Genomic DNA, 25706 nt, shown 5'->3' on the forward strand with positions numbered 1-25706 from the left:
GGCACCCTTGTTCTTTTCTAAATATATCAATAGTACTTTAGTCCGCTTTGGCGCTGATGTACGAACACTAGGGAACACTCCCTTGCCTGTATTAGCTTATGCTTAGACATGGTCACGATTGAGCGCACCCCACCTGCATTACAAACTTACTTACGGCTTATGCCATGTTTATAAACAATCTGGACCTACGAGTTAACGCAGGGAAGTCTTCTGTTATGGTGCGCTTCTTAGGCAATCATCGACTTAAGTTCCCAGCAATGCACACTGATGATAATGAGTTTCTACAAGTTCTGGAGTTTGATTATCTAGGCATCCGATTCGCTCAAAAACTGGCAGGAGGGTGTCGTATTAGTAAGCAAGTCACTAGACTGAAGCAGCTACGTGTGGAATGGTTCAATTCATGAATATGTGCAAGGCCCAACCCTTGACTATGATAAGGAAAGTCTACCACAGTAAAGCCAGTGCAGTCGCTAACTATGGAACCTCACTGAGGGGGACGGTGGGGTTCTCACAGGTTAACGCCTTGAAAATGACTTTATCAAGAAACTGTTGGCTTTGCCATAATCTGAGTGCAATTATTGTGTGCATTTGTAGTTGGGCCTTAATTTCGTTGAAGACGACATGACGCTTGAACCCATAATACACCGACTTCGCTTATGGTTGATTCCAAGGGCTGGAATCACTCTATTCATTGGAAAGGCTGTAATAGAAAAACCCGGAGCACATGCTATTCCCGGGCTTCGACATGTCACCACGCACTTTGGGAAAATTAACGCATCTAGTCACTTTACAGGTCCATTTAATTTAGATATTGCTATGGCAAAGCAACTGAAGGTATAGCTGTTTGACGATTTGCAAGATCTATGCGAGTTTATTGAATTGCAGAAAACCTTTAATTGTATATATATATCTTTTTATCTTCTACATCAATGCATAAGAATGCATTATGGTCCAACTACGCATACGAGAGAAATGTTATTACTAGAGCAAGATTCAATTTCCTACAACTAAGAGCTGTTACGTTGACCTGGGCAGACCGTCCAATAGAAAAAACCTGTTTTCTGGCCAAGCACCAAAAGAGGATCTAATGCACTGTATGTTGTTTTTGTCAGGCTATGCAAAAATAAGTGCAACAATATTCATACCAATATTAAGGGATGGTGGGTGCATCCACTGTCACCCGGGACTATTATACTTACTTTGGGCAGACACTCCTCAGCTCTCCTGGCACTTGCTATTATATCTTAGGCAGGCGTTGTGTTTTAGGAGACATCTAATGGCACTTTAAAACCCTTCCTCATATGTCTGAACATAATGTAAACCATGATATATTTATTGATATTCTAAATGGTATTTAATTGTCTTTTATGATTGAAATGAATTTACTGTTTGTATGAATATAAGGACGATTGGCGAGGCTCCTAAGCTTTGTATTCAGAACGCAGTTGTATTTGAATCGTGGGGAATCTTGCAGTTCTGAAAGAGGTTTGCAGAAGGGGAAGAAGGGATAATGCATGAAGCATCATTGTAGGATGTGTGTTTATATTTGTCTGGTTGAATAACGAGAGATAAAGATACTGAGAGGGAACACGTGCTCTGTAATGTACTCTATTGCGTGACTTGTATGTTGTTGACAGGACTCCATTTTTATCATGAGGCTTTTAACTTAGGAACTGTGTCAATGGGCCTCATTACACGGTAGGCGGTGGACCAAGGTGCTATTAGCACCTTGGTCCATGCCGGTAAAATACCGGCACCGCCTTGGAGGAAAGGGGAATTATCGCCCTATCCAAGGTTGGCGGGGCGGTAATTCCCCCTTCCCCCATTGCCCTTCCCTATTCCCATTTTTGCCCCATAGGGCATAATGGGAATGGGGAAGGTGCTAATTACGGTACCGCAATCTGGTCCCTTTGCGGGTTGGGTTTTAACGCCTGCTAAAAAGCAGGCATTAAAGTATCAACCCGCAAAGGGACCTCGTAGTAAGGTGGTAAGGGTTAACGGTCACCGGTACCATTACCGTATTTGCATAAAGCAACTCATCTCCTCGAACCTCTACTTGGGGGACACGTTTTCTGTTTTGGGGTGCCCTCTGTAGGAAATTACATTTTTATATAGAAACTCCCAACTTTAAGAAATACCAGGCACTGGACAAATCATTTTCATGTTGCACTTTGAGAATCTCGAACTCTATACTGAACTGAGTTTTGACCTCTCCATTATTCACTTTCCTAAAAAATGGAAAACCTTACTTTTCAGAACTCTTCTCAATGGCAAATACTAACACCAAGGATCATTGGAGGGCTTCATGCTGTGTTGGGTAACATGCCATTTAGTGCCCCGTCTAATTTGATGGCTATAGGGCCAATCTGTCACCCCTTTGTGACCATGCAGTTTGACTTCTTTGGTGGCCATCTCAATTTGTCTTGCTGACATGTGCTCCACCGCGTCTCGCCTATGTCTACCCTAATCACTAGCACTATCTCACTTAAGATTGTTGCAAATCATCACTGTTGCACTGCATTACCCACCACTCCCCAATCTACTTGGTTAAGTACTCAGATAAGCTTAAGCCAATGGCTACCTATTGGCTCCTTAATGGCAACCAGGCACTGGCTAAAGGTGATGGCCAATAAATACTTAGTCCCATATAGAAGAGTATTGACAGCGTAAGAATAGAAGAGGAAACCAAAGGAGTGGAGGCGTTGAGCCAAAGGTAGAGCTATGGGCTCTGAGGGACTCCATAGCATTGATGGTGTCAGCTTGAGGAAAGAAGGGCAATCATCACTATTTGGGAATGATCAAACGGAAGGTTTCACCCTGGCCTGAGCATTCTTGATGAAATAAGCCTCTTCTAACATGTCCAATAGGCGCGTGTGGTCGATGGTGTCAAACATGGAGAACAAGACGAAAAAGAGAAGGGCTGAGTCTGATTGCCAGCCTCCATCAACAAGCCGAGGTGGCGTTTTTCGGCAGTGCAGCTTCAGAAGGTTGCGGAGACTGGGACGTTCCGGCGCCAGGCGGGGTGATCATGTCATCGCCCTGCAGCAGGCGACACAAGGCTCTGGAAGTCCTTCCAATGGTAGAGTCCCGGGCATGGAAGATCAAGCCCCCCCTCTTTGTTTTGTGACGCACATGAGGAGCGAGTGATCCGCATTGTAGCACTATTGTCCGTCCCTATTGAGTGAATGGTTTACTTGTCTCAAACATTTGGGGACATTGACACAGAAATTCTGCTCCTAGTTATGGGCCGAGACTCGGAGCGGAACAGTGAAGTCGCCACCTTGGCACTCACCAAAAGATGCCGATTCGGTATGTGCACAGGGATTTGGTCAGTTCACAAGGGTCCTTATTTTCCCCAGGACTTTTCTGGTGCGTTCTGGGGTGAACACAAGCAGTCCCTGTCACTCTATATATGAATTAATTTAGTGCAAACGTTGGAATATGTATGAGATGCCTTTGTGTGATGTCATTTATGAATTACTTTTGCATTTTGTTTAATAAATGCTGCTTAATGGCTTCTGAAGCAATACTTTGCTGTGTCTCTCCTTGACCTTCCCGCCTGCGATGCTCATGATAGAAACCTCCAGCGGCATGCCGTAGTGGCCTTTTTGGGTGGCGCGGTGATGGTGCATGGGACAGAAGGAGAATGTTGCGAGCGGGGAGTGACCACTGGGAAGATTGTGCTTTAGCCCCTCTCCCCCTCCTCCCCCATATTGTGGTTTACGATGACTTGACCTGGCTGACCTACAGAGCCTTGCAGGACAGAACCGTACACAGACAATAAACGGTGCCTTGTGCTGCTCTGTTAACACAGGCCCGGCAGGGGTGTTGCTATGTCTGGAAAAGATCTGGGGCTAGGCTGATTTTGGGACTGTTGGGACTGGGTGCTAGCTAGCCTTTTTGATTGTACTCCTGAGCTTCTATTCGGGCCAACAACCAAAATACACGGGGCTATAGCCGCCTCGTCCCCCCACACACCCACCCCCACCCAGCAACGCCTCTGCAGGCCTAGCAATTGCTAATGTAAAGCATTTCACTGTTAGCACCCGCATTCTTATGCATACGTTGTTAGGCAATTGATAACGTCTTAGCCTGTGCATGCCTGGGGAATGATTGGCAGGGTAGGGAGGGGTGAGGGGGCAAGAGACAGCGTTTTATCATCACAGCCCTGAAGTGTGTGGTTTCAGACGTGGTGGAGAGATGTAACTGCTGATGATACTGAGGCAGCCCCAGAACAGTCTCATTAGAATGTGTCAAGGAATGTAGATGCCCCAAACAAATAGGTTTGCCCCTCTCCCACAATCTACGAAGTTAGTCTCTCTCCCAACATTAGAAGTGCTAGCCCCCACCCACGAACTGTGAGCCTAGTTGCACCACTGCATGCCTCCCAGCCGAGCCACAACTCTAAAACAGCATCAAAAGCCTTGTTAGAAGCAACCCTCCATTGGAACGGGAACCGCTACCACCTTCAGTGTCTCCCTGCATCGGAAAAATTCACTTAAAAATCTGAGCGACAAAAGGCACAAATATACGAGATATGCATTTCTAATTTCTCCGGGAGAGCATAGCCAATAGACATCGAAAGGTGACTCCTTGCACAACGCATGCAATAACCTGAACCTGACAGAACATATCTGATCCAGAAACGTACACAATATTTGGAGCACGTTTGCCCAAACCTGGTTAATTGCCCGAGCAACGCTATCATACAGTGTTCAAAAACAGCTTTTCAAAACGGGTTACTTATTTTAAAAAAAGGGGGGGTGAACCTTTATCAGGTTACAAGACCTCGTAGATCCCTTCCTCATCCCATTGGAGCACAACATAAACATTGGATTGAACCAGCTCCCCGTGTTATTTTACTAAGGTGGCCTTTTAAGCTGTTGAGCACTCTTAGTTTGGCAAATGTATATAGCGCCTCATGCCACACTCCTCCAGTTTCTAAGCGCTTGACTTAACCCTTGTTGCACAGTATTGTACTCACAGTTTTTTGCACTGATCTATCCTCTCGACACGTAGTGCCACTTCCAATTGCTCAGCCACGAGCAGCTTGGCAGTGATAATGCAGGCAGTGCACCCTAGGTTCATCTGCATATCACATTATATTCCTCTGAGTGACAGCTGAAAGCACCAGACAGAAAGGAATGCGTTCCCTCTTCTTCTCGCTTTACCCATTTGCGAACTGTCAACTGCAATCAGCCTGACCTTTCCTATATATCCTTCCCTGGCGCTATAGCTTCTGGAGAAAAGGCCTGCCAGGTCCTGAAAGCTAGCACCCCCAAAACGTCTCAGCCTAATTAAGGATCGCATTTGTATTCTTTTGTTTTCTTTTGTAGTCTTTTGTTTTTTGTGTTGACCGTGTTATCTGGTTGACCCATGTTCTCCCTACTTTAAAAAACAGTAAATGACAAGGGCGAGAGAATGGAAACAGCTGCATCTGCTTGACCTCAAGAACTAAACAGCAAATCACGACATGAAGGTTCATGCCTCACGACAGATACCTCGTGACACGTTTAGCCTGGTACAAGCATGATCGCCCAAACACCCACGTGAGAACCTTTCACGTCATGTGGTGTCGGCACACAAGCACCTTCCACCGCCATTCATTTGCAAATTACCCTCCTTCGATCTTCCAAACCTTTTCTGGGGATTCTGGCTATATTTACCGGAAATAAATGCCCAACAGTGAGCAAAACGTACTCAAAATGTTAAATAACATTTCGGTCAGGAAAAGAAAAACAAGAACAAACACGTTGGCAGCTAGGGAGGAAGGGGTTAAATGCAGGTCAAGGGAAGACCCCCATACAAGGAAAGAGGAGTAGGGGGAATGCAGGTCATGGGGGAAGCTCCCGACCCCCCCATACCAGGAAAGAATAGGGGCAATTTGGGTAAAATAAAAATCACGGAAAAATTCAGCCAGTAAACCTGTGGAAACAAAAGGCAAACATTTGTACGCAGGATATGGTTTTACAATAAAATACGATTTGATTATTAATGTATTGTAACTTATTTCTTCATCCATACCAATCACTGTCAGATGAAACGACCAGTCAGTTCCTGAAGTGAAACACATCATTGTCACATCTCATTCTCCACTGAAGGGTGTCACACTCCAAACTAGACTGGCGTTCTTTGACAATGGTCACACAGCACATCACAGCTGTGTACGCAATACCACTGTGATTGAAGCAATTCAGAAACAGATGCCTTCATTTTCTATTAATCTCCCTCGGAGAAGAAGTCATATGCAATTGCCTGATGGAAGCAAACGCTGAGAAATCTGTGATGGTTGGACATCTTTGAGGGATATCTTCAGTGGATAACGGGTGTAATGTCTAAATTGCTGCCTTTGGAACACAGCACTCGATCAACAATCATTCTGAAGTAATCCCTTTATCTCACTGTGAATACGGGATATTTCAATGGCCAAACACAATTGTGCAGTGTGCTATCCAGTCTTGTCCCAATTACGTTGACCCACATCCTCCCCCCCATGTTGCAACCTGCTTTTTACAATCTTCTTCATCTGGGTGCCTTAGTGTTCTCTTTTCAGGGCATCTTTCTTTGAGTGCACGGGTGAGTCGCATACTTTCCATATCGTTACGGTGCATACTATTATTCTCTAGTTTTAATCCTCTCAAGGCCTATTTCATCACACTTATGTTCTCTAACTAAAGTGAAATACATATGTGATTGTTAAATGTGTTGGGGAGATGTCTGTCTTGAGTATCACTGACAGTCACAAATAAAATGACACAACTTCAGCCTTTTAAACCATGGGAGAGGTCATTATCATGGGATAATTGTCCACCCCAAGTTTAAGGAGGGAAATGATGCTTGCCAATATCAACCCCACCTGAAGGTGTTTTGAGCTACTATCAACCTTACAGACACTTACTTCAATGTGTTCTCCCTGAATGCAAAGCAACTGGGGAGCAAACGAGAAAAGAAGGGTAACGCTGATGAGAAAGGAAAACAGTTAAAGATGGCCACTGTAAGCATCTGTGAAGGCAAAGCATAGTCCCCTTTTGCTTTTTTTAAATTATGAAAAAAGAACACCAGGAGAAAGTAGAATTATTAAGCAATAGCCCCCGAGGCGGGGTGGGGCATTACCACGTCAGGTAATGGCCTGGGGGGCTATAGTTTGCGAGGGCCTTAACGAAAGCCCTGGGCCATTACCAGACATGGTAATGCCCCCCTGGTGAGGGGTGTATTGCTATTAGTACCCGAGCCCGTTAGACCAGGGTACTATAAGTTACTTTTTTAAAGTTGTGTGACTCCTTTGGTGTGCATAGACCCTTCTCCCTTTCCATGGCGGCCATTGAAAAACATATTAAAAAATAAACAAAAAAGGTGGCCGCCATGGAAGGGAGAGAAGGGACTACATGTAGTCCCTTCTACCTTTCCATGGCGACCATTGAAAAGGTAAACAAACCTTTCCATGGTGGCCAGGATATGGACACGAACAGGTCGGTGGCGACCCCGCGAGGGACAATGAGCTTGCTTGTTACAAGCTGATTGACCCTCAACGGGTGCTAATATACTTTCCATGATGAAGAATCAGTTGCAGACCAAAGAGGATCTAGAAGTGAGAACGCGGTGTGGGGAGCAGCAGAGCAATAACAGGTGAGAGGGAGTAGAGGAGTGAGGGCCAAATTGGTAAGTAAACAAATGTGTTCAGCTGAAGTTGGGGGGGGGGGTCATGGTATGTACTAATAGCAACTGATGAAATTATAGGCAGTCTGATTGGCTCATCCACGGTCAATAATGTCAATCAGGTGCTAGTACACTGTGTGACCATGTTATATTTTGATTGGCATCACCTGGGATATTGTTCTAGGATAGTCGGGTGTCTTCTTTTATGGACAAACAATCATAGCACCCAACTAAAACACAGCATCAAGGGAAGGAAGATGGATATTAATAGCAGCAAGCGAAGCAAAGAAGGCAGATGGTGTCAGACTACAAAGAACAGCGCTGTTGGCATAAGTAAAGCATTTCACAATTTACACCACCAGATGGTTGGACATTCTGACTAAAAATGGATGTAACAAAGAAATAAGGTGTAACTTATTACTTTGAGGGGGAACAAATTGTAATTTAGACATGTTTAAAAAAAATCACGCTCATGGCCCAATGTGACATGAACTAACCTTTCTCCGGGATGAACTTGCACAATGTTATACAGGAAACAAAACGTATTTTGCACACAAAAACCGAAGCTTTATTCTATCACTCCAAATGTCTTTAAATAGGTTCCGCAACACATCCCTTCTTATTTAAGATATTGCAGACATTTAGATACATGTGTACTCACTTTCATATATCTTAGAAAACTCTAACAGCTATAAAGTCCTTTTGCTCGAGTTACCCAGGGTGGTATAGGGTATGGCCAGACGTGTGTTCCGTGCCTGCTGGGCCTAGAGACCCAAACTACTCCTGGCTGATGATACCCAATGAGGCTGAAACATGTCTGGGGATGCTTGTGGTCTCATGCAGGAGGGATATGACCTAGCAGTTCGGGCGGGACAGCCCCTTTTGGGGTGCGTGCACAAGCATGATATCTTTCCCATGTCTTTAAAAGCGTGGCAGGCTGTAGAAGGATGATCTGTGGGGTTGCTCAGAGCAAAGACAGAGGTTAAGAGTCATTCTAAACCTTCCTTCTGTTGCATAACGTCCAGGTGAAACTGAAGTGTGATCACAAAGGTTTCTAAAACACGTTTCCATGTATTTAAATACACATTGTTACACTATTGTGGGCATGTACCAAGTTGGTATTGACACACCACTTGACAGCCACACATTTTCAGACATGCAGTGATAAGGTAATTTTAAGTTTATTCGGATCATGGAGTTTGATCAGTCTGTCCAAAAAAAGCAACAGAATGTACATGTGCATAACCAGTGATAAAATAAGTAGTTAGGGAATGGAAGTGATCACTTTTCCTGTCTTATATCAGCTTGCCACAGCGTAAGGTTGCATACATGTGCATGATCTCATGCCAAAGTACGCCTATTTGTGTGTAAAATGTGAGTAATTACTTTTGTGAATAGGAATAACTTATGCTGGCGTAAATTACTACTTTTCCCAGACCATTCTGAGTGGCTGAGCATTGAGAGTGAGGGGGGAACATACATTATCATAAATGTGCGTGAGCAAGATGGGGAATGACTCAGGCATTATAAATGACAAGGATGGGAAACAAAAGGCAAAAGGAGACTCCAATGACAAACCAAAAACTTAGACAAGGGGGCGGAGGAGGCATCTTTAAAGGCCTTGCAGAGCAAATGGAAAGATCAATAAGAAAGGTGTTCAGTAATAATGACTGGCGGGAATAGAGACACCACACCTCTACCTCCTGACACCCAACACACTGTCATGTGATTTTAAAGATTTTCTTTTGAAGTCTACACTTTGATCATGCAGTTTTGTTCGAATCGACCACTTGCTTACATATATACATATGTGTACATAGCATATGTATATGTGTATGGGGTGGGAGGGCAATCAGGGTTGGGGTGGACGGTGGGATTTTAAAGGTATGGGGGGGCCTAAAACAAAATGGTAGAATTCAGGCTGACAGAAGTGGACGACTGCAGAAGTGCAGGCTTTCAAAAGCAAGTCTTTCAAAACACACCTAATCCCAGCCATCCTACTGCCCACGCCTCGAGGAGATCGCCACCTCCTGGGGATCTCTCACTCCTCCTGGAACAGTACAGCCTCTTTTGGCACCACCGTTTCAATGCGGGCCGGTTCGGCCATTTCACCGCAGCGGCCGATTTGTTGTGCCCATTTTGGCACAGAAGCCTTTCTGGCGCAGTCGATTTATCCCAATGGGCAGATGCTGTCACGCTCACCTGACTCCCACGGAGGCGCCGGCCTGGTTTGAGCTTCTGTGACCTCTTCTAAAGTGATGCGCAGGACTCGGAAGACAGACTGGACCGGACCCCCAAATCTTGCTTGTCTGGCTCGCAGAAGTATCCTTCTGTAGGTGGAAATAGGGGATTAGCTGTCTGCGGGGTAATGCGTCGGCCTCCCACTTACCCTTCTCACCCTCCTCAAAACCCTTCTGTGCTTGCCCGTGGCGTCTCACCTTAGGGTCTGGAAGGACAAGCTCTCCATCCTGCTTCTGATGCAGGGGTGTGTTGGTATCCAGTTACTTCACTGGATTTTCGGATTGGTGGTTTCTGATGCGGGGGCGCGTTGGTATCCAGTTACTTCACTGGATTTTCGGATTGGTGAGAACCAAACTTGCTTGGCTTCCAGGTAAGTTTTTGATAAGTGGTTCCCCTTGTGTCCATGCATTAATGTTCTAAAGCTAGTGTCTTTTTCCCCATAGGGGCCGGGGTACGGAATGCCGGGGAACAGGCACCGACCCAAGATGAGAGGTGAAATCCTTGTGGAAATCAGGTAAGTCTTTAATGAGCGTCTTGGTAATGTCTTTTCATTCGCTCATTAACACTGATGTCTTTGTCCCCTTAGGGGCCGGGGTCCGAAAATGCCTGGATGCGGCGCGGACCCGAAATGAAAAGGGAATGACCCAGCAGGTAAGTCTTAACATGGAGATTTAGCTTCCCTTTTCCCTTCTTTCTCTCACCTTCGTTATTGTCTTTTTCTCCTAGGCGCTGGGGCGCGACTGTGGATCCGGATGGTCGCTGCAGAACATGGAAGCGCCCTGTAAGGTGAGTAGAATGAGGCGCTGCAGCGATTGATGCGATGTGCTTTTAAAAATAAATGTCTTCCTTTTCAGGATCGTCGGCGAAATGTCTCTGGGATGCAGATTTAGCAGGTAAGGCCTTTTCCTTCTTCTGTTCACTTGTTCCCTTCCTTTGCAGGTGATTCAGGATGCTGGCAGGCGTGGCAGAAGTCAGGATGCAGGAGCAGACACTGTGAACATCCAGCTGCCAGATGCAGAACAACGCGAAGCACGTGTGGCAGTCCGGGCGTGGTTTAAATAGCCTTGGAAGAAGTCCCAGGTAAGTATTCTTCCACGGTCCCCACCCAGGTAAAATAGTTCCTTTAATAAAGTAGTCCCTCCTAAGCCTTATTTGGCTTGAGGCTTTATGCAGCATGGTCTGCGTCAGGTAAGTGCACCAAACACCTTCTTTTATGAGCCTGGCGCCTTTGGCGCCAGGACTGATGTCCAATATGAGCCTGGCGCCAAAGGCGCCAGGACAAAGTCCAAAGAGCCCCTATTAGGGGCCGCTGGGTTTTTTCCTGAGGGCATGATGCCTGCTTCCGGGGGTGCTGGGCCTGTCCCGGTGCTCTGGGGGCAGGCATCATGACCGATGCCATCAGTACCTGGAGTGTGTACCCTCATATCCCCCCACTCCCACCTACAGCAAAGGTAGCAGATGTGGCGGCACTGGACAGGACCCGCAGTGCCACGTCCACCAGGGCACACGATGCAGCCATGCTTGTGTGGAGCTTGGGGTAACACCCAGGCAGTCCCAGGCAGCCAACCCGCCCAGCACAATACTTGCAGCCCCAGTGGTGCGTGCAACGTCCCAGGTGGTGGGGATGCACAATACATCACGAGCTATTGGTGCTGCTGATTGGAAGTGAAATCAGATGCTTACTGCGACCCTGGATAAGCCTCTGCGATAAACCTGGACCGAGTGGCGGGAAAACAGCAGTTTTTTCTTAAGCCCCAGTGGTGATGTGTCTCCACTTACATTTTCATTCCAGGAACTGCGGCATTAGAGCCAAACCTGAGCCCTCTATAAACCTAACGGGGGACCCGGGTGTTTCCAAATCTAGGTTAAGCTCGCGAACGTTCCTCTGACAAATGCGAAAATTAGAGGTGTTATATGTTTACTGAGGCGGGCTATGCACCCAGAAAGAGGAAACAAATTGAGAGAACACGGGCATATAGCCAAGGAAGGACTTACACACCAAAGAAAAACGTGTACACACAGGAGGGACACATGCACCCAGGAGCGACGTATACTCGAAAGAGGGACATGGAAATGTACACACAGCAGGACATGCTCACAGAGAAGAGCCATGTACACGGAAAAGAGACATATCCACCTAGTTGGGACATCTCTACTGATGGGGGACATGTACACTCAACACGCAGCACGCACTACCTCACCTGCGCCCTCCCTCTCCCCTTACTTAATCAGCCACTACCCCCATCCATGATGTCAACTGCCTGCTCACAACGCGGTCAATACCCGCACCAAAACATGCTGGCGCCAGAACATCCCATCAGCAAACTGGTTGCGCTGAAATGTCGCGCCAAAACGTGCTCTGCAGCCAATTGGCCATGCCAAATCGCTGGCGCCGAAATGGGCGCGCCAAATCATCCTGCTCCGCTGCTGGAAAGCTCCCTGAAGCCATCGCTTGACAGCATGAGCAGTTTGCAAAAAGAAAAACAAAGGAAAGAAAACAATCTACAGTAATACAGTAACGTTTCTCAATATCCAAAACGGCTCATGGTGACTTTGTACAGACTCGAAATTGGTGAATGCAAATTAGGAAAGGATCTGACGTTTGGGAATACACAATGGCGTGTAAACTGTGAGCAGAGCAAAATAATGTGGGGGCTGGGCAAGTGGGAAAAGTGCATGGGGCACAGTCACATGGCTATAAAGAACGCCAAACGATGCCCAGCTCTCAATATTGGGATTGTTATCTGCAGTTCTGCACACATCCCGTCATAAAAACGCAGCAGAAAGGAAGTTATCGCCCAGAGGGCGATAAAAAGGCATCAAGTACTTGTCCCAGGCACTGATTGCAGTCAAACTCATTTAAATGACAATGCCCCAATCAGGCTGTGGGAATCAATGCGCGGTTAAGACCTTCCGCGCGCACCAGCTCAATTTTAGCGACAGAGAGATAACTCTGCTGCGGTTCGAGTTTCAAGGTACAAGAGTATGAAAGAGAGATGATTGTCTCCGACTGCACTATTTGGAGTTCTCGCCATATCTTTGCCCAACTTGGGAAGATCTGCTCATACTTGCTTTGTGCATTTCCCCTTGAGTAGCCTAGATTGCCACACACGTGCGCAGGAGGGGTCCCTCTGACCCCTTCTCACAGTCACAGTCCTTTAGTGCTATAACACTCTGCTGAAGGCTATAGTGTCCAGTATATTCCTCCTCCCCGACGTATAACCTCAGCTACAAACAGCTGTGTTCTATAAAAAGGGAAGGCAGATAATGGCTCTATAGCCCTTTACAGAGTACTTTTGTTAAAGTAACGTATACAATTAAATACGCAGATACAAAAATGATGGCAATTTACAAAATTGATATTTAGTACAAAATCCATTGAGGAAGAAACATGAAGTACTTTAAGAGAAGAGCAGAAATATGAAAGAGTAGGAGCAGAGTGAGTCGACGAAGGATAGGTATTCCAAGGCTTAGGAGTCAGAAGAGCAAAAAGGGGAATGGGCAGAACGCGGGTGAGAGACAGTGTAGGGGAGGATTGGTCCAAAAGACCCCCCTTCCCTGCATCTTCTCCCCCGGTGAGGCCCATGGCTCGTCAGGGGTCCCCCCCACCACCAGGGCCCAGGTGGTGGGTGGGCCACTGGCTGAAGACATTGACCAAACCTGCTGAATTTAGCTAGGCCCTGGAAACCATTTTGTCTAATAAAGATGGTCTGAGCCCTGTGCACCGCAGCGAGGCCCCCACCCTTGGAGAGTTTCAATTATCCCTGTGGCCACAGCTCTCTGGCAGATCCGCTGAGAGCCCGTTCCCACAAACAAGACGGACATGAGCTAGTGTTAGATACCAACACTGTAACATTTCACCTTCCGCAGTGTATCGCTGTTCCCAGCATGACCCGGCCAGCAGGGCCTGGGTGGAAAAGAACTGGAAAATGATCCCCTGACAAAAGCAAAGTTCCCAAATACTAATGAATAAACCACCTGTGATGAAAGCGTTTTCTCCACAACCTCTCTGACTAAAAAACCTGTAAAATGTATAAACATGGCAGAATGTGTGCTCATATGACATTAGGGATGAAGTACCCACATTCCTGTAGCTATGCGCAAATAGTAAAAACGTCCCGGGGGTTTTTCGTGTTATGTGTTTCATTGAGAAGAATGCACCCCACGGTCCCGCGCCATAACTGAACTAATGCTGCTAGAGTGCAAAGGAAGACAAATGCAAATATATTGAGAGCTCATGTAAGGTGTGCATGAAAAGGCACCATATGTAGATCCGAGCTCACCATGTGCCACGGCCACCAGTCTCATTGGCGGGTTGTTCCCACGTGCTCCACCAACCTTATTACTACCTCACTTACTGCGCATGTATAGGCATATAACAAAATGTTGTAGTTGCTAAAAACTTAATGTACAAATACTGTGCTCGAATTGGCCATATGGATGGCACTAGCAATGTTAAAAATGTGAGCTTTGGAAAGATTCAATGAGTATTGTATACTATCGGAATGTTTATGTCTCTTCCACCTAAAGTCTGCAACACACGAGGAAAATACCTTTGTGAGCACATGCAAGGCCATTCCCCCTTCCTCCCAGTGAAGCCTGCCAGACGAAAAAGCAGAGGCCTGTGCTGCCCTGCTCCACCTCCCCCAATTCGGCTGGAGCCGCTTCAAGCATTCACATTCCCCCGCAGCACCCAAGGCCGTGGCCTGCCACCTGAATTATTTACAACCCAGCAGTAAACCCCGGCCTTAAAACACAGATCCAAAGGCGCCCTTTCTTAGGCTCCACGACCCACCGCCTCACCTTAGGTTACTGGCCCCTGTAAAATTAGGACACCCAATATTATGGCAATATTACAAGAACACATCCATAATGACTACTAACAAGACATGATAACACGGACCGCCTGTCCCATGCCCCGAGTCCCAACCCCATGACCTATGATACCCGGTCAACAGGACGAAGGTAACCATGTATTGATGAATCGCTAACAGACCCCACTCTAGGTACATTCCTCCTGTGTTGCATTAACCTGTAGAATAACCTATTAGAAGATTTACCAGGGAAGATAATATTGCAAGGTTGAATGACTGTGGTGTGCGTGGCCCTAGGGCAGAAAGTCAGGAAAGACATTCATCTCTGACACTGGTCACAGTTGGCACAACAACACCGTCCGGATGAGCCCAGCTGACCTGCCAGGCCCAGCCCAACCCAGGAGGGTAACCAGTGACGTCCTCCAGCCGCGGCAAACCACATCGCAGCAGCACCTATAGCTAGTCGTCGCGACCCAATCCCCACAAACTTGTGCCCCCTATAGCATGTAGGTTCTTATGACGTTTTTTTGTAAATATATACGCCTGTCTTTGCTATTGTCAGACAGAGCGCTCTCTGAGTTTGCAGAGTTCTTTGCATGCCCTATTCTGATCCTATTTACGCTCACCCGCACTTTGTCTTGGCCTTATTCCCATCCTGGGAGAGTCCATTATTGTCTCTCATTGTGCGGAGGATCGTGCTATCTGGGGATGCTCGCCTTCAACAGCCAAAAGAAAGCGAGAAGAAGAGCGAGGTGTGCGAGAGCGGTACAGAAAGCGATACCAAGGAGGAAAGAGAGAAAGGGGCAAGACCGCTGATGCATTTAGGGACGATGCAAAGAGAAAGGAACTGGAGATGGGCGGGAAAAGAAGGCAAGGAAGTGATGTCACAGATGGAGAAATATGAGAGTGCAGAGGAATGTTCTTCGTAACCAGACCAAAGCAGAGGAGACATTTTGGAAAGTTGGGACAGAAGGTTTATGGAGTATATATCATTAGTCCTCTACCACGGAATCGTCCTGAATGGAGCTACAGATATTCCGATGTTATAATTCAGTTTTGCTCCCTTCCTTCTAGCGTGGGGTTTTCTGCATGATCAAGTTTAGCTTAGGTTTTATTTTATTATTATATTTATACATTTATAGCAGCGTGCATAGCCCACAGGCATCTAGGCGCTAGTTACGGAAAAAACATACAAGGTTCAGTGGTGAAAGGGCAAGAGAGGGAAAAGTCAGTTGAACAGGAACGTTTTGAAGTTCTTTCTGAAGACATTGTAGATGGTTCTCTATGTAGATGTAGGGGTAGCTTGTTCCAGTGACACAGTGCCCGGACTGGGAAATTGGAGCCCCCTGCTTTAGCTCATTTGATGCATAGTGTGACAAGGCGGTGACTGTAGGCTACTCTGGTAGGTCTTACGGAAAGACGTTTTTTGAAGTTATTCACAGGGTAGCCAGGGGCATCGTTTGAGAGACAAGGGTGGGTGAGGGATAGAATTTTGAAGATGATTCTATCCTTAACAGAGACCAAGTGCTCAGAAATTCTGGCATCTGAAATGGGGTCCCATTTGCCAATGTCAAGGGCGGCTCTGAGCGCATTGTTCTGGGTTGTTTGTAGTTTACGTAGGTTTTTTTCAGAAGTACCGCAGAGCTAGGCATTGCAAAAGTCAAGTTTAAAGCACATTAGTGCTTGTGCAACTTCCAAGTGGTTGGTGGTAGATAGGAATGGTTTACTGGCATTGATTAGTTTAATCGCATATCCTGATGTTGAGGTTATGTAGATGAGATGGTGGGACATGGAGAGAGAGGAGTCAAGGTAGATCCTGGGGCTCTTAATCGAGGATGTGATGGGTATCTTGTGGCCGTCGATAACAAAGGATGTGTATTCCTGGGGGAGACTCTTCAGGCGGGCTGGGTGCCCAACAATGAGAAGTTCAGTCTTTTCGTCGTTCAAACAAAGGCTCTGTGTAGCCATCCAGGATGGGATAGTTTTGTAGATTTCATTTATCCTGAGGATGTCTTTCAGGTAGTTGCCAGAGAGGGGGATAAGGATTTGGGTACCGTCCATGTAGTTATTATATATGATTTCCAGACAGTCGAGAAGGTCAAACAAGGGCTTACTGTATACATTATGCAGAGTAGGTGAAACACAGAGCCTTGGGGACCTTGGGGAATCCCGCAAGAGTTGGGAGTCAGTGAGGCAGTGGCCTCACCGGAAAATACTCTGGAGGATCTATTTGACAGGAAGGAGGCAATCCAGCTGGCAGCTTCTGGGGAGAAGTGGGCAGCAGAGGTGAGAGCTTGGCAGAGGATGCTATGGTCAATGAGGTCAAATGCTGCTGATAGGTCTAGAAGAAGGAGCGATAGTGATCCCTTGTCGCTGGCACTGTCAAGCAGGTTTTTAGATCAAGGGGGCTGTTTCTGTCTGTGCTTAGGATGGAAGCCAGACTGGCGGGAGCCAAAAATGTGGTGTTGCTCTAGGAAGGATTGTATTTGTAGGTAGGACACTTTGTCCATGATTTTGAGTAGGAAGAAGACGGTGGTATGGGGTAGTAGTTGGTGGAGATAGCTGGGTCAACAGTAGGTTTTTTGAGGAGCAGTTCAATCCATGATTCCTTGAGTGCAAGAGGAGCAGAACATGATGTGAAGGAGGAGTTGATGATGGTGGTGATGAGGGGGAGTAGGGGTTCTAAACAATCCTTGACCAGCGAGGCCGAAATTGAGTCTCCCTTGCATCAGGATGGTTTGAACACCGCAATGATATTCACAAGGTCGATTTTACTGATAGGTTGGAACTTGAATGGTGTGATGTCGATATGGATGGCACTAGGCAGGATGCAGTTGATGGGCTGAGAAGCCGGTTTAGCATGAATTTCGAGTTGCAACTGTGAGATTTTTCCAACCAAGCATTGTCTTCAATGATGCTATCTGGGGGATGGGGGGGGGTGTTTCTAGTTCGCAGAGTATTGTGAAGAGTTCCCAGGATCTAAAAGCTAGGTTAGAAATTCTTTCATTGTAGGTGGCGGCTTTGGAGGTATGAGCTGTTTGTATTAGTGGGAGAGTAAGTTGAGGTGGTTCTTATTTGTTGGTGTTTGGGTTTAAGGGCCAAGTGGCTTCTGCTGTTGGTTTAGCGGATCTCAGTTCTGGGAGGAACCAGGAATTAAGAGGTAAAGGGTTCTTGGATTTCTTTGCTTGGAGAGGTGCAAGGAGGTTGACAGCGTTGGTGAGCGGGAGTTGTAATGGTCCACTAGGATGGAGTGGTCTAGTGAGGAGGGGAGTGGTGAGTTAATGAGGGGGATGATGTTAGTGTAAGCCAGGTTTCACAACGTTACTCGTCTGGTAATAATCTGCTTGGAAAGCCACCCTTTCTGTGAACATTGATGGAATGGCTGCATGATACTGACAGACTCAACAAGGAACCAATGGTATCAAGCCAACTAGTCGCCCAGTCCTCATTACAGCTTCTATGCTCCAGTACCTTCTCTTAGTACAATGCTCTTTATAATAGTATTTTATGATACTATTTTTATATAGCGCTTAATGCCAGAGTCCTCCCACTTTTAAGCAATGTAAAAATGGGAGGGCTTATTACCTAACTCATTTGTACTCAAATGAACCCCTCAGAAGGACAGACAGCTGAGATAGCCCTGCCAGGACCAAACTTTTTTTATTCTGCATATACCTCTCAATTCACTACTTAATGCAAAGGGGTATTGTACCAGTCTGCACAAGTCTCCATCTGCCAACAAATCAGACCAGCCCTTACTGACGTGGATAGATGATCTTCCCACTCTGCCTGCCCACAGATGGATCAAGAGCCGGCATGGGCTGTGGCGCAAATTCCTCGCTGCTCCTCGTTACTGGAGTGAACTGAAAATCAGTTTGTTGTTCTGACATAGACCTTGCTGCATACCTTGCCAGAACATGCAGACATTATTTTACACAATCAGCTAAGCACATCCTCCCTGCATGCAGATGTTGGTAAATTTGCCTTTCTCTTGAACTTGAAAATGAACAGTTCACGTGACTATGTTGCACCCCAGACCCGAAGAAGCCCTAGCCTGGGTGAGTGGAATGTTGATGCATGTCGAAACAACCAGTCATTTCTCAGTGCTCTGTTTCAATTGGTTTCTAGATACTACAGCAGAAGAACCACGGGATACTCTGCAGAAGGTCTTATATGAGTAGGATTCCATTAGCAGCTGTAAAGTAAGACTTGGGAACAGTTGGGTATATTTTCATCATTTCTGTGTCCACGCTATTGTACAATCTTGCACTTTGCTCCAATTTACTCACAAACTCTGATAACAAGTGACCTGCAAATATTCAGTGGTCATGCACTGAAAAATTTGGATGCCCAACCACCCTGTGATCCCTGTTCCACCACCACGCCACTGGTACATACATCTAAATTTGGTAAGTTTCAGCAAACTTGAGTGCTGGAAATGTCATCTTATACTCAAGATATGTCTTTACAGCACCCTCTATGTCCAATGGCTCTCTACTCATCCCCTGCTAGATGTTTCATTCGTTGCCTCCTACATCATACTGTAAAACACCCAGCAACCACATTAAGTTGCTTCTCCTGTGTGTCTTCGTGTGATGTGGTCCTTGTCAAAGGAGGATCGATTTAGGGCTCTGCTTGCAATAGCAGCCTGCCAACCCCTGCAGGGGCATCTGGCTCAATTTTGTTTGTCTCAAATCACTGCAAACGTTTGGTGAGTCAGAAATACCATGTTACTTAATAGCTATAGAAAAATTAGAAATACAGTCTTAGAGTAGCTGTTTTCGAATCTCACATTTTGAAAATAAGTAGAGGCAGCACTGTTGGAACCTGTGGTGCTGAGGCTGTCCATTATCTTGTTAGCTCAAAGATAAAGAAATGGATCAAATTGTTTTGTGCCAAAAACTGATTTTTAGATTCAATTATTTAGTTTGTGTTTCAATTGTCATGACAACCGTGTTTGTGACAAAAAAATATAACATTTAGCTTCTTTGGCTATGTATTTCATTTGGTTCCTCAACAAGTGTTTACCCGTCTCTTATTTGGTGACGGTTCATCAGGAGAAGTTAGAAGATATAACCAAAAACGTATGTTTATACAAAGGTGTTGGCCTGAAAACCAAAATAGAAAATGCAGTCAGTGCCCGTGCCACCTGATCTCAAAATAGTAAATGTATGTTATTAATTTAAATTGACTTTGATTTACAAAAAGATGGTACTATTATTCAATGGATCAAACGTTCTTTATATTTCAAATTCCTATGTGCAATCGTGCCCTCTGGAAAGTAAGTGGACTAGCATACATGGGTTTGATGAGCTGTAGTTATCTTTCTAAAAAAGAAGACATTAAAATATGCCCGTAACTATTTAGGTTCACTACAAATAGTTTAAATGTGACACATAACCATTGATTTAGGATTCTATTTCTATCTTCTAAGTATGTTACCTTGTTAAGATTTTGGTTCCAGTTTCCCTTGTCTTTCGCAGTATCATCGCAGCATTTTTGGCCACGGCAAAGCCAAAATGTACGTGATGACGTATTGACATCGGGAGAAGCGCAAAGACGTCATCGCCTGTTCTCCATTTTGCATTGGATGAGGAAAAACAAATGTAATGCTCATAAAATGAAATATGATGCTCATAATGTGCGCCAATATATATTTAAGACCCTTACATTTAAGTTGAAAATGGTCCAACTACGAAATGGTGAAATCTACTACGACAAATTCTACTTAGGCAAAAACTCCCCATCCCATCTTGAAAGGAGCATTGAAACTCCTTGTAAATGCTAGTTTAGCTCCCACCTATGGCACAGCTCTAAGAAAGCATTGATATGATATGATAGGTTATTTATAACGTGCTCAATACCCAGAGTTTTCTAAGCACGGACCCGGGGATCGAACCTGTTCTGCTATGTGTTGTCTTGTTTTCAAGGTGAGCACATTGCCACTGAGCTATCCTCCCGAGACAATCTTTGATTGGGTAGTCCTACTCAAATCCAGGGGTTCGAGATACGCAGGCGCTATGATGCCTGGGTACCCAACCAAAAATGGGTTTTAGGCCAAGCAACCCCAGGCACATAAGGCATTAAAACAATATCACAAAACGGATAATAACACCAGCATCAGCACAGTGGTGTATTAAATATTTTTGTAACATCTTTGATAAAAATAACCTAGGGTAAATTGAAATGGTTTGTGTCAGAACGGGTCTGAAAGACTTTGGGCCCCATTACGAGTTTGGCAGTAGCCGTGCCTGTAACAAAGGCACGGTTGCCACCGAACCCGTGATTTTACTGGCACCCGCGAATGGGCAATTACCGGGTCATGCCGAGTTCGGCGGACCCGGTAATTGCCCATTCGCGGGTGCCGGCAATACAGGACTACCCATCCCCAATCGGCCCCATAGGGCTGAATGGGAATGGGGAGCTTGGATGCACCGCCGCCGTTCATAACGGTGCCGGTGCATCCACGAGTTGGCTCGCGGGTGCCGCGCTGCCTGCCAGGTCGGACCTGGCGGCAGTGCGAGACCCACGAGCACAACTCATAGTATGACGGTACAGTAGCAACGGTGCCAGTAGCGATACTGGTGCCGTTGTTGCCTTACCGCCATACTTATAATGAGGCCCTTTGCCACTGAGCTAAAGCATCCATTGAAATAAAAGCTCTCATCGAACTTAAAGCCAAGCTAGTGTGGAATGATCTTGCTAATTCACTCAGATCTTGTTTAAAGGCATGTGTATCAACATTTATGTATCTCATTAATTAGAAAGTGATCCAGCGTAGCCATAGAGCCTGAACAAAGGATTTTTGTGAGGTGCTGAGTGGGATAGAGCAGTGCATTTCACAGTCTACCTTTTCATAAAAACTACTGTGAAAAGCCCTGCTTTTTATGGTCGATTCTGCAGAATAACACATGAAAAAATGCTGTAGGTGCCAGATGCTGACAGTACACAGGAGCATTTACCAAAGATAGTCACTCATTTCAGGGAACCTAAAAATAATGAGCAGGGCCGTGTTATGTGAGTAAGACTAAAAATGCACTTACATAGCATACATTACTGGGTCTTGAAACATCAGCTGAGATTTCTTAAAGTTAAATTAATCAACTAACAGACCCTTACCCACGCACATTTTTGGGCCTTAGCCGAAACGCTTTATAGTACCACCTACGCCCCAACCCACATATGCACTCTTTTTGTGCAGCATAATTCCTCATCCATGTCTCAACATACTCAGCTAATGGTGTAGGACTAAAGTCAAGGCACCCACCGGGAACATTTCAAAATGGTCTCCCTTGCTCAACACTGCAGTCAAGAGAGTCCCATCAATGCCAGGGTAACACGAATTACACTTGGCATTTAGCACAGTGGGTCATCACATTATGCTTTATACTTTCGACTCTGTGGTTTTGGTGGCATGACTTTGCTCTCAGTTTTTAAGAGAAGGAAGCAGCGTGTGAGGCTGGAGGAATTATTTTCCCCTCCTGGACTAGATGCAAGTGGCTTGTATCCGAGATCCCCTACGTCTTTAACCCCTTACTTTTTACCTTTAAGTGGGACCTCCAATGGACCCTTTTAATGGCCACTAAATGTACTTAATTGCTAGGCTTGTGGCTAGAATTTAGATTTAGATAATGAAATTCAGTGCTATGCAGCATCGAAAGACCTAGAGCATCAGGAACATGGATGACACAAAATAGCGTTAAAATGATGGTCTAAAAATCAGAAATCCTGATTCTAGCACTAATGCACCTCCTGAACAAAGACACATTTTATGAATCGCCATCAGCTTATTTGGGTAGAGCGGTGCATTTAAATTTTAAGAAGCCTGTGAGTCGATTGAGGCACAGAAGTTTGCCTCAATTCAGAGATTGGCACAGCATTACAACCATTGCAATATCTACCTATCTATCTATTGTGGGATATATTGACCCACTCAACGCATTGCCCCACATCACTGAGCTACATTTGCGCTAGTAACAGCAACCTGGCTGCGCTGGCTCCTGTGTGCACCAGGACCTCAAAACTGCGTTTTGCCAGCAACAGAAAAATGGCTGCATCATCATGCCACCCACATTTCAGGCGGGGTGGGCAGGGGACACACTGCAGGAGCATGCCAGTGTGTTCCGAGACACATATATGGAATCAAGTGAACCGGCAGCACTGCACTGCTGCAAAAGCCAAAAATTCCCCTTCAGAATGAAACATTTTCACCCTTTCAAAATGCTTCTTTGGTGCCATTCCACCTGTCATTCTGAAACCACTGTGAGTAAAAAGGCTCAGTTAAACCAACTCTCAGAGAAATCAAAAAGAAACTTCATTTTTCCCTCGCACGAGAACACGCGTTTATTTCTTGACAAAATGTATCCAGGCGCAGCAGTTCAAGGAGACTTTTTACTCTCTGAGCCAGGTCAAGGATAAATGTATCTATACTTTAGATAAGAGTCCTGCTGCAAGGAAAATGACTACAGCTGCCAAGACAGTGGCAATCTGAGGAGCTGCAAACCGAATTAAAGAAAGAATGCTAGCAGTTTTTAACACATGTGGAAAAATGGGCTGTGCTGACTGAAAAGAATAAATGGCCTGTTTAAAACTCAATTGTTAATGAAAGCCTGTTTACTTAGCAATATAAAGGGATTATGTTAGTGGTGATAATACACACATAGGCTATGTTCTGTCACAGTTTTGTTTAATTCCAGATTCAAAGTAAGCAATTAAACAGTTTAAAACACATAGGCTGGAGTTGCAAGATCTCAGAAAAACCTGTCATTCCAGTTGCCAGCCATAACTTCCCAAAGGAAAGGAGATACACCCTAAATCCAGGACAAGTAGGTGCGAAGTGCCAGCTTGAAAAACTTTGTATTGGACAGGACAATGAGAGTTCACAAGCTCGTCAGACATTCATCTGTGCTCCAGGCTGGGACAATAGCAGTCCTGGGACACTCACCTGTCAGGTGTGAAGGAGCAATAAAACCTTCAATTAAGACTGGAAAACCCCTTGCCTGGAAGGAAATGACAACTGCTTGCAGTTGAAGGAAGAAAACAAAAACAGGATCAAGTAACAAAGGGACTGCCTTTTGAGGCCAGAAACTAGGTTATAAAGACTCTTATTTCTGTAGCAAGATTTATCAAAAATGTAAAAGTTTGCTGTGTTAAATCTAATTTTGTGGGCCATCTTTTAAAACTTGGTAAAAATCATTGCCGAATGGGGAACAGAAGTTACGAAATATGACAGATTCCCAAGAAAGTATTAATGTGGCAAACATAAGATTGTGTACATGCAAGCCTGGGGACAATTCACATTTGTGTATAAAATTGTGGAATTTTAGGCCAAATCTTTAATGTGTAAAATTACCAAAATGTGTCAGAATGGCAAAAAAAGGTTGCACAGACTGGAGATTTGGACTAATCTGTGCTGCACATCATATGTAACATGTGTGTATAATTTGCCTGGAGATTGCAAGTAAACAAATGTAGGTTTTAGGCAAAATCGGATTTTAAGTAAAGTAAATGTGGGAGTGTTGGGACATTGTAAACTTCACCTCATAAACCTGTCATCATCCCCTTAGAAATCCAACCAGCAGAAAGCAAGACGGGGATTCCTACCCTTGCCCAATCCTATTGTTAGGGGTGTGTGTAGTAAAGCCTGCCCCTTTCATATACTGTGATGATGTCACCTGGCATTATAAATAAGAGCCCCTGACAACACACACGGACACACTGATTCCTGACCGATTCCTGATTTCCTGCCCGGCGTCCTGTCCTGTTCCTGACTTCATCTTACATTTATTCATCTAGACTCCAGATCCCAACCACAAGGACAAACCTTGCTGATCTTGCTTCAGTAAGGCCTCAATTCTAAAATAATTCCCATATCCAAGGGAAATGATGTGGTATTTTGGGAAGCATCCTGAACTAACCTGGCTTGCCACTCACTGCATGCTGCTACTATCCTGCTCTCCTGATGCCCTATCTTATCCAGTAACCAGAGGTTCTACCCGGTAACCAGTCTATACCCCGCTGTTCCAAGCCTGCTGACTTTGTCCGGCTGTCCTGTGTTAGACCAGATCCATGTGGTGACCAGAACCGCTGATTGTCCAAATCCAAACTAAAAGTGGACTGTGAGTTTTAATAGGAACCATAGAAAACCATGGCCTAACTTGTCTTGTCTTGTCCTTAGTTCCACTCTCTAAATCCTCCTATCCTTATCCTGATCATTGTAATATTGTCAAAATCATTCTTGAAACCCTGCCTTTGATTCCTTGTGCTAGCGCCAACATCTTTAATCATTTTGACTTGTAAAATCCTGAGCTATTAATCCTGTTTGGAGTGATCGGACTGAGTCCGCCAGGGCGGGCGCGGAGGTGCTAGGGTTGAACTTGCGAGTCAACCACGGGGCTTGCTGTGTCTCAATCTGGTAGCCTAGCCTGAATGCCCTAGTGTAGAGTAAAACCGTTGCTTTTCAAAACTGATTTCTTTGCCTTTTTCGCACCTTCATTTTCTCAAAAACGCACCTCAGTAGATCTTGCATAACTCACTCAATTTAACAGCTAGAGACCTCATTTTACTGTCATTTTGCACCTATGATCCATAGCTACAGCCTAACCTAACGCATCCTGATTTACAATAATTCACCTGTTTATATTAAAAAACGTTTTGGTAAATTCGGGCGGGATTTGCAAAAGTGTGTTCACTTTACAGCGTGTCATTTTGATTATAGACTGTTTTCAATCTTCCATTCAATTTCGAATTGTATGCTTTTGCCCAATCCATTGCTTGCAATTGCTAGCATCTTTCCAGTGTTGCTCCAGTAAAGAATTGTTTTTGTTTCAAGAGCTATACCCATTCATTCATTTATTCATCCATTTCCGAGTGTCAGTTTAGCATTTCCAGGGTTTGAAATCCATATTTCTCTATTGCTTGAGGAGGGAAGTTCGAATTTAAATTCTGTTTCTTGTCTGTCATTTCGGATTACCTGCTGATTCTGTTTATCCACTT

Source organism: Ambystoma mexicanum, chromosome 9, assembly GCF_040938575.1.
Source record: "Ambystoma mexicanum isolate Mex_15411 chromosome 9, UKY_AmexF1_1, whole genome shotgun sequence".
NCBI classification, from domain to species: Eukaryota; Metazoa; Chordata; class Amphibia; order Caudata; family Ambystomatidae; genus Ambystoma; species Ambystoma mexicanum.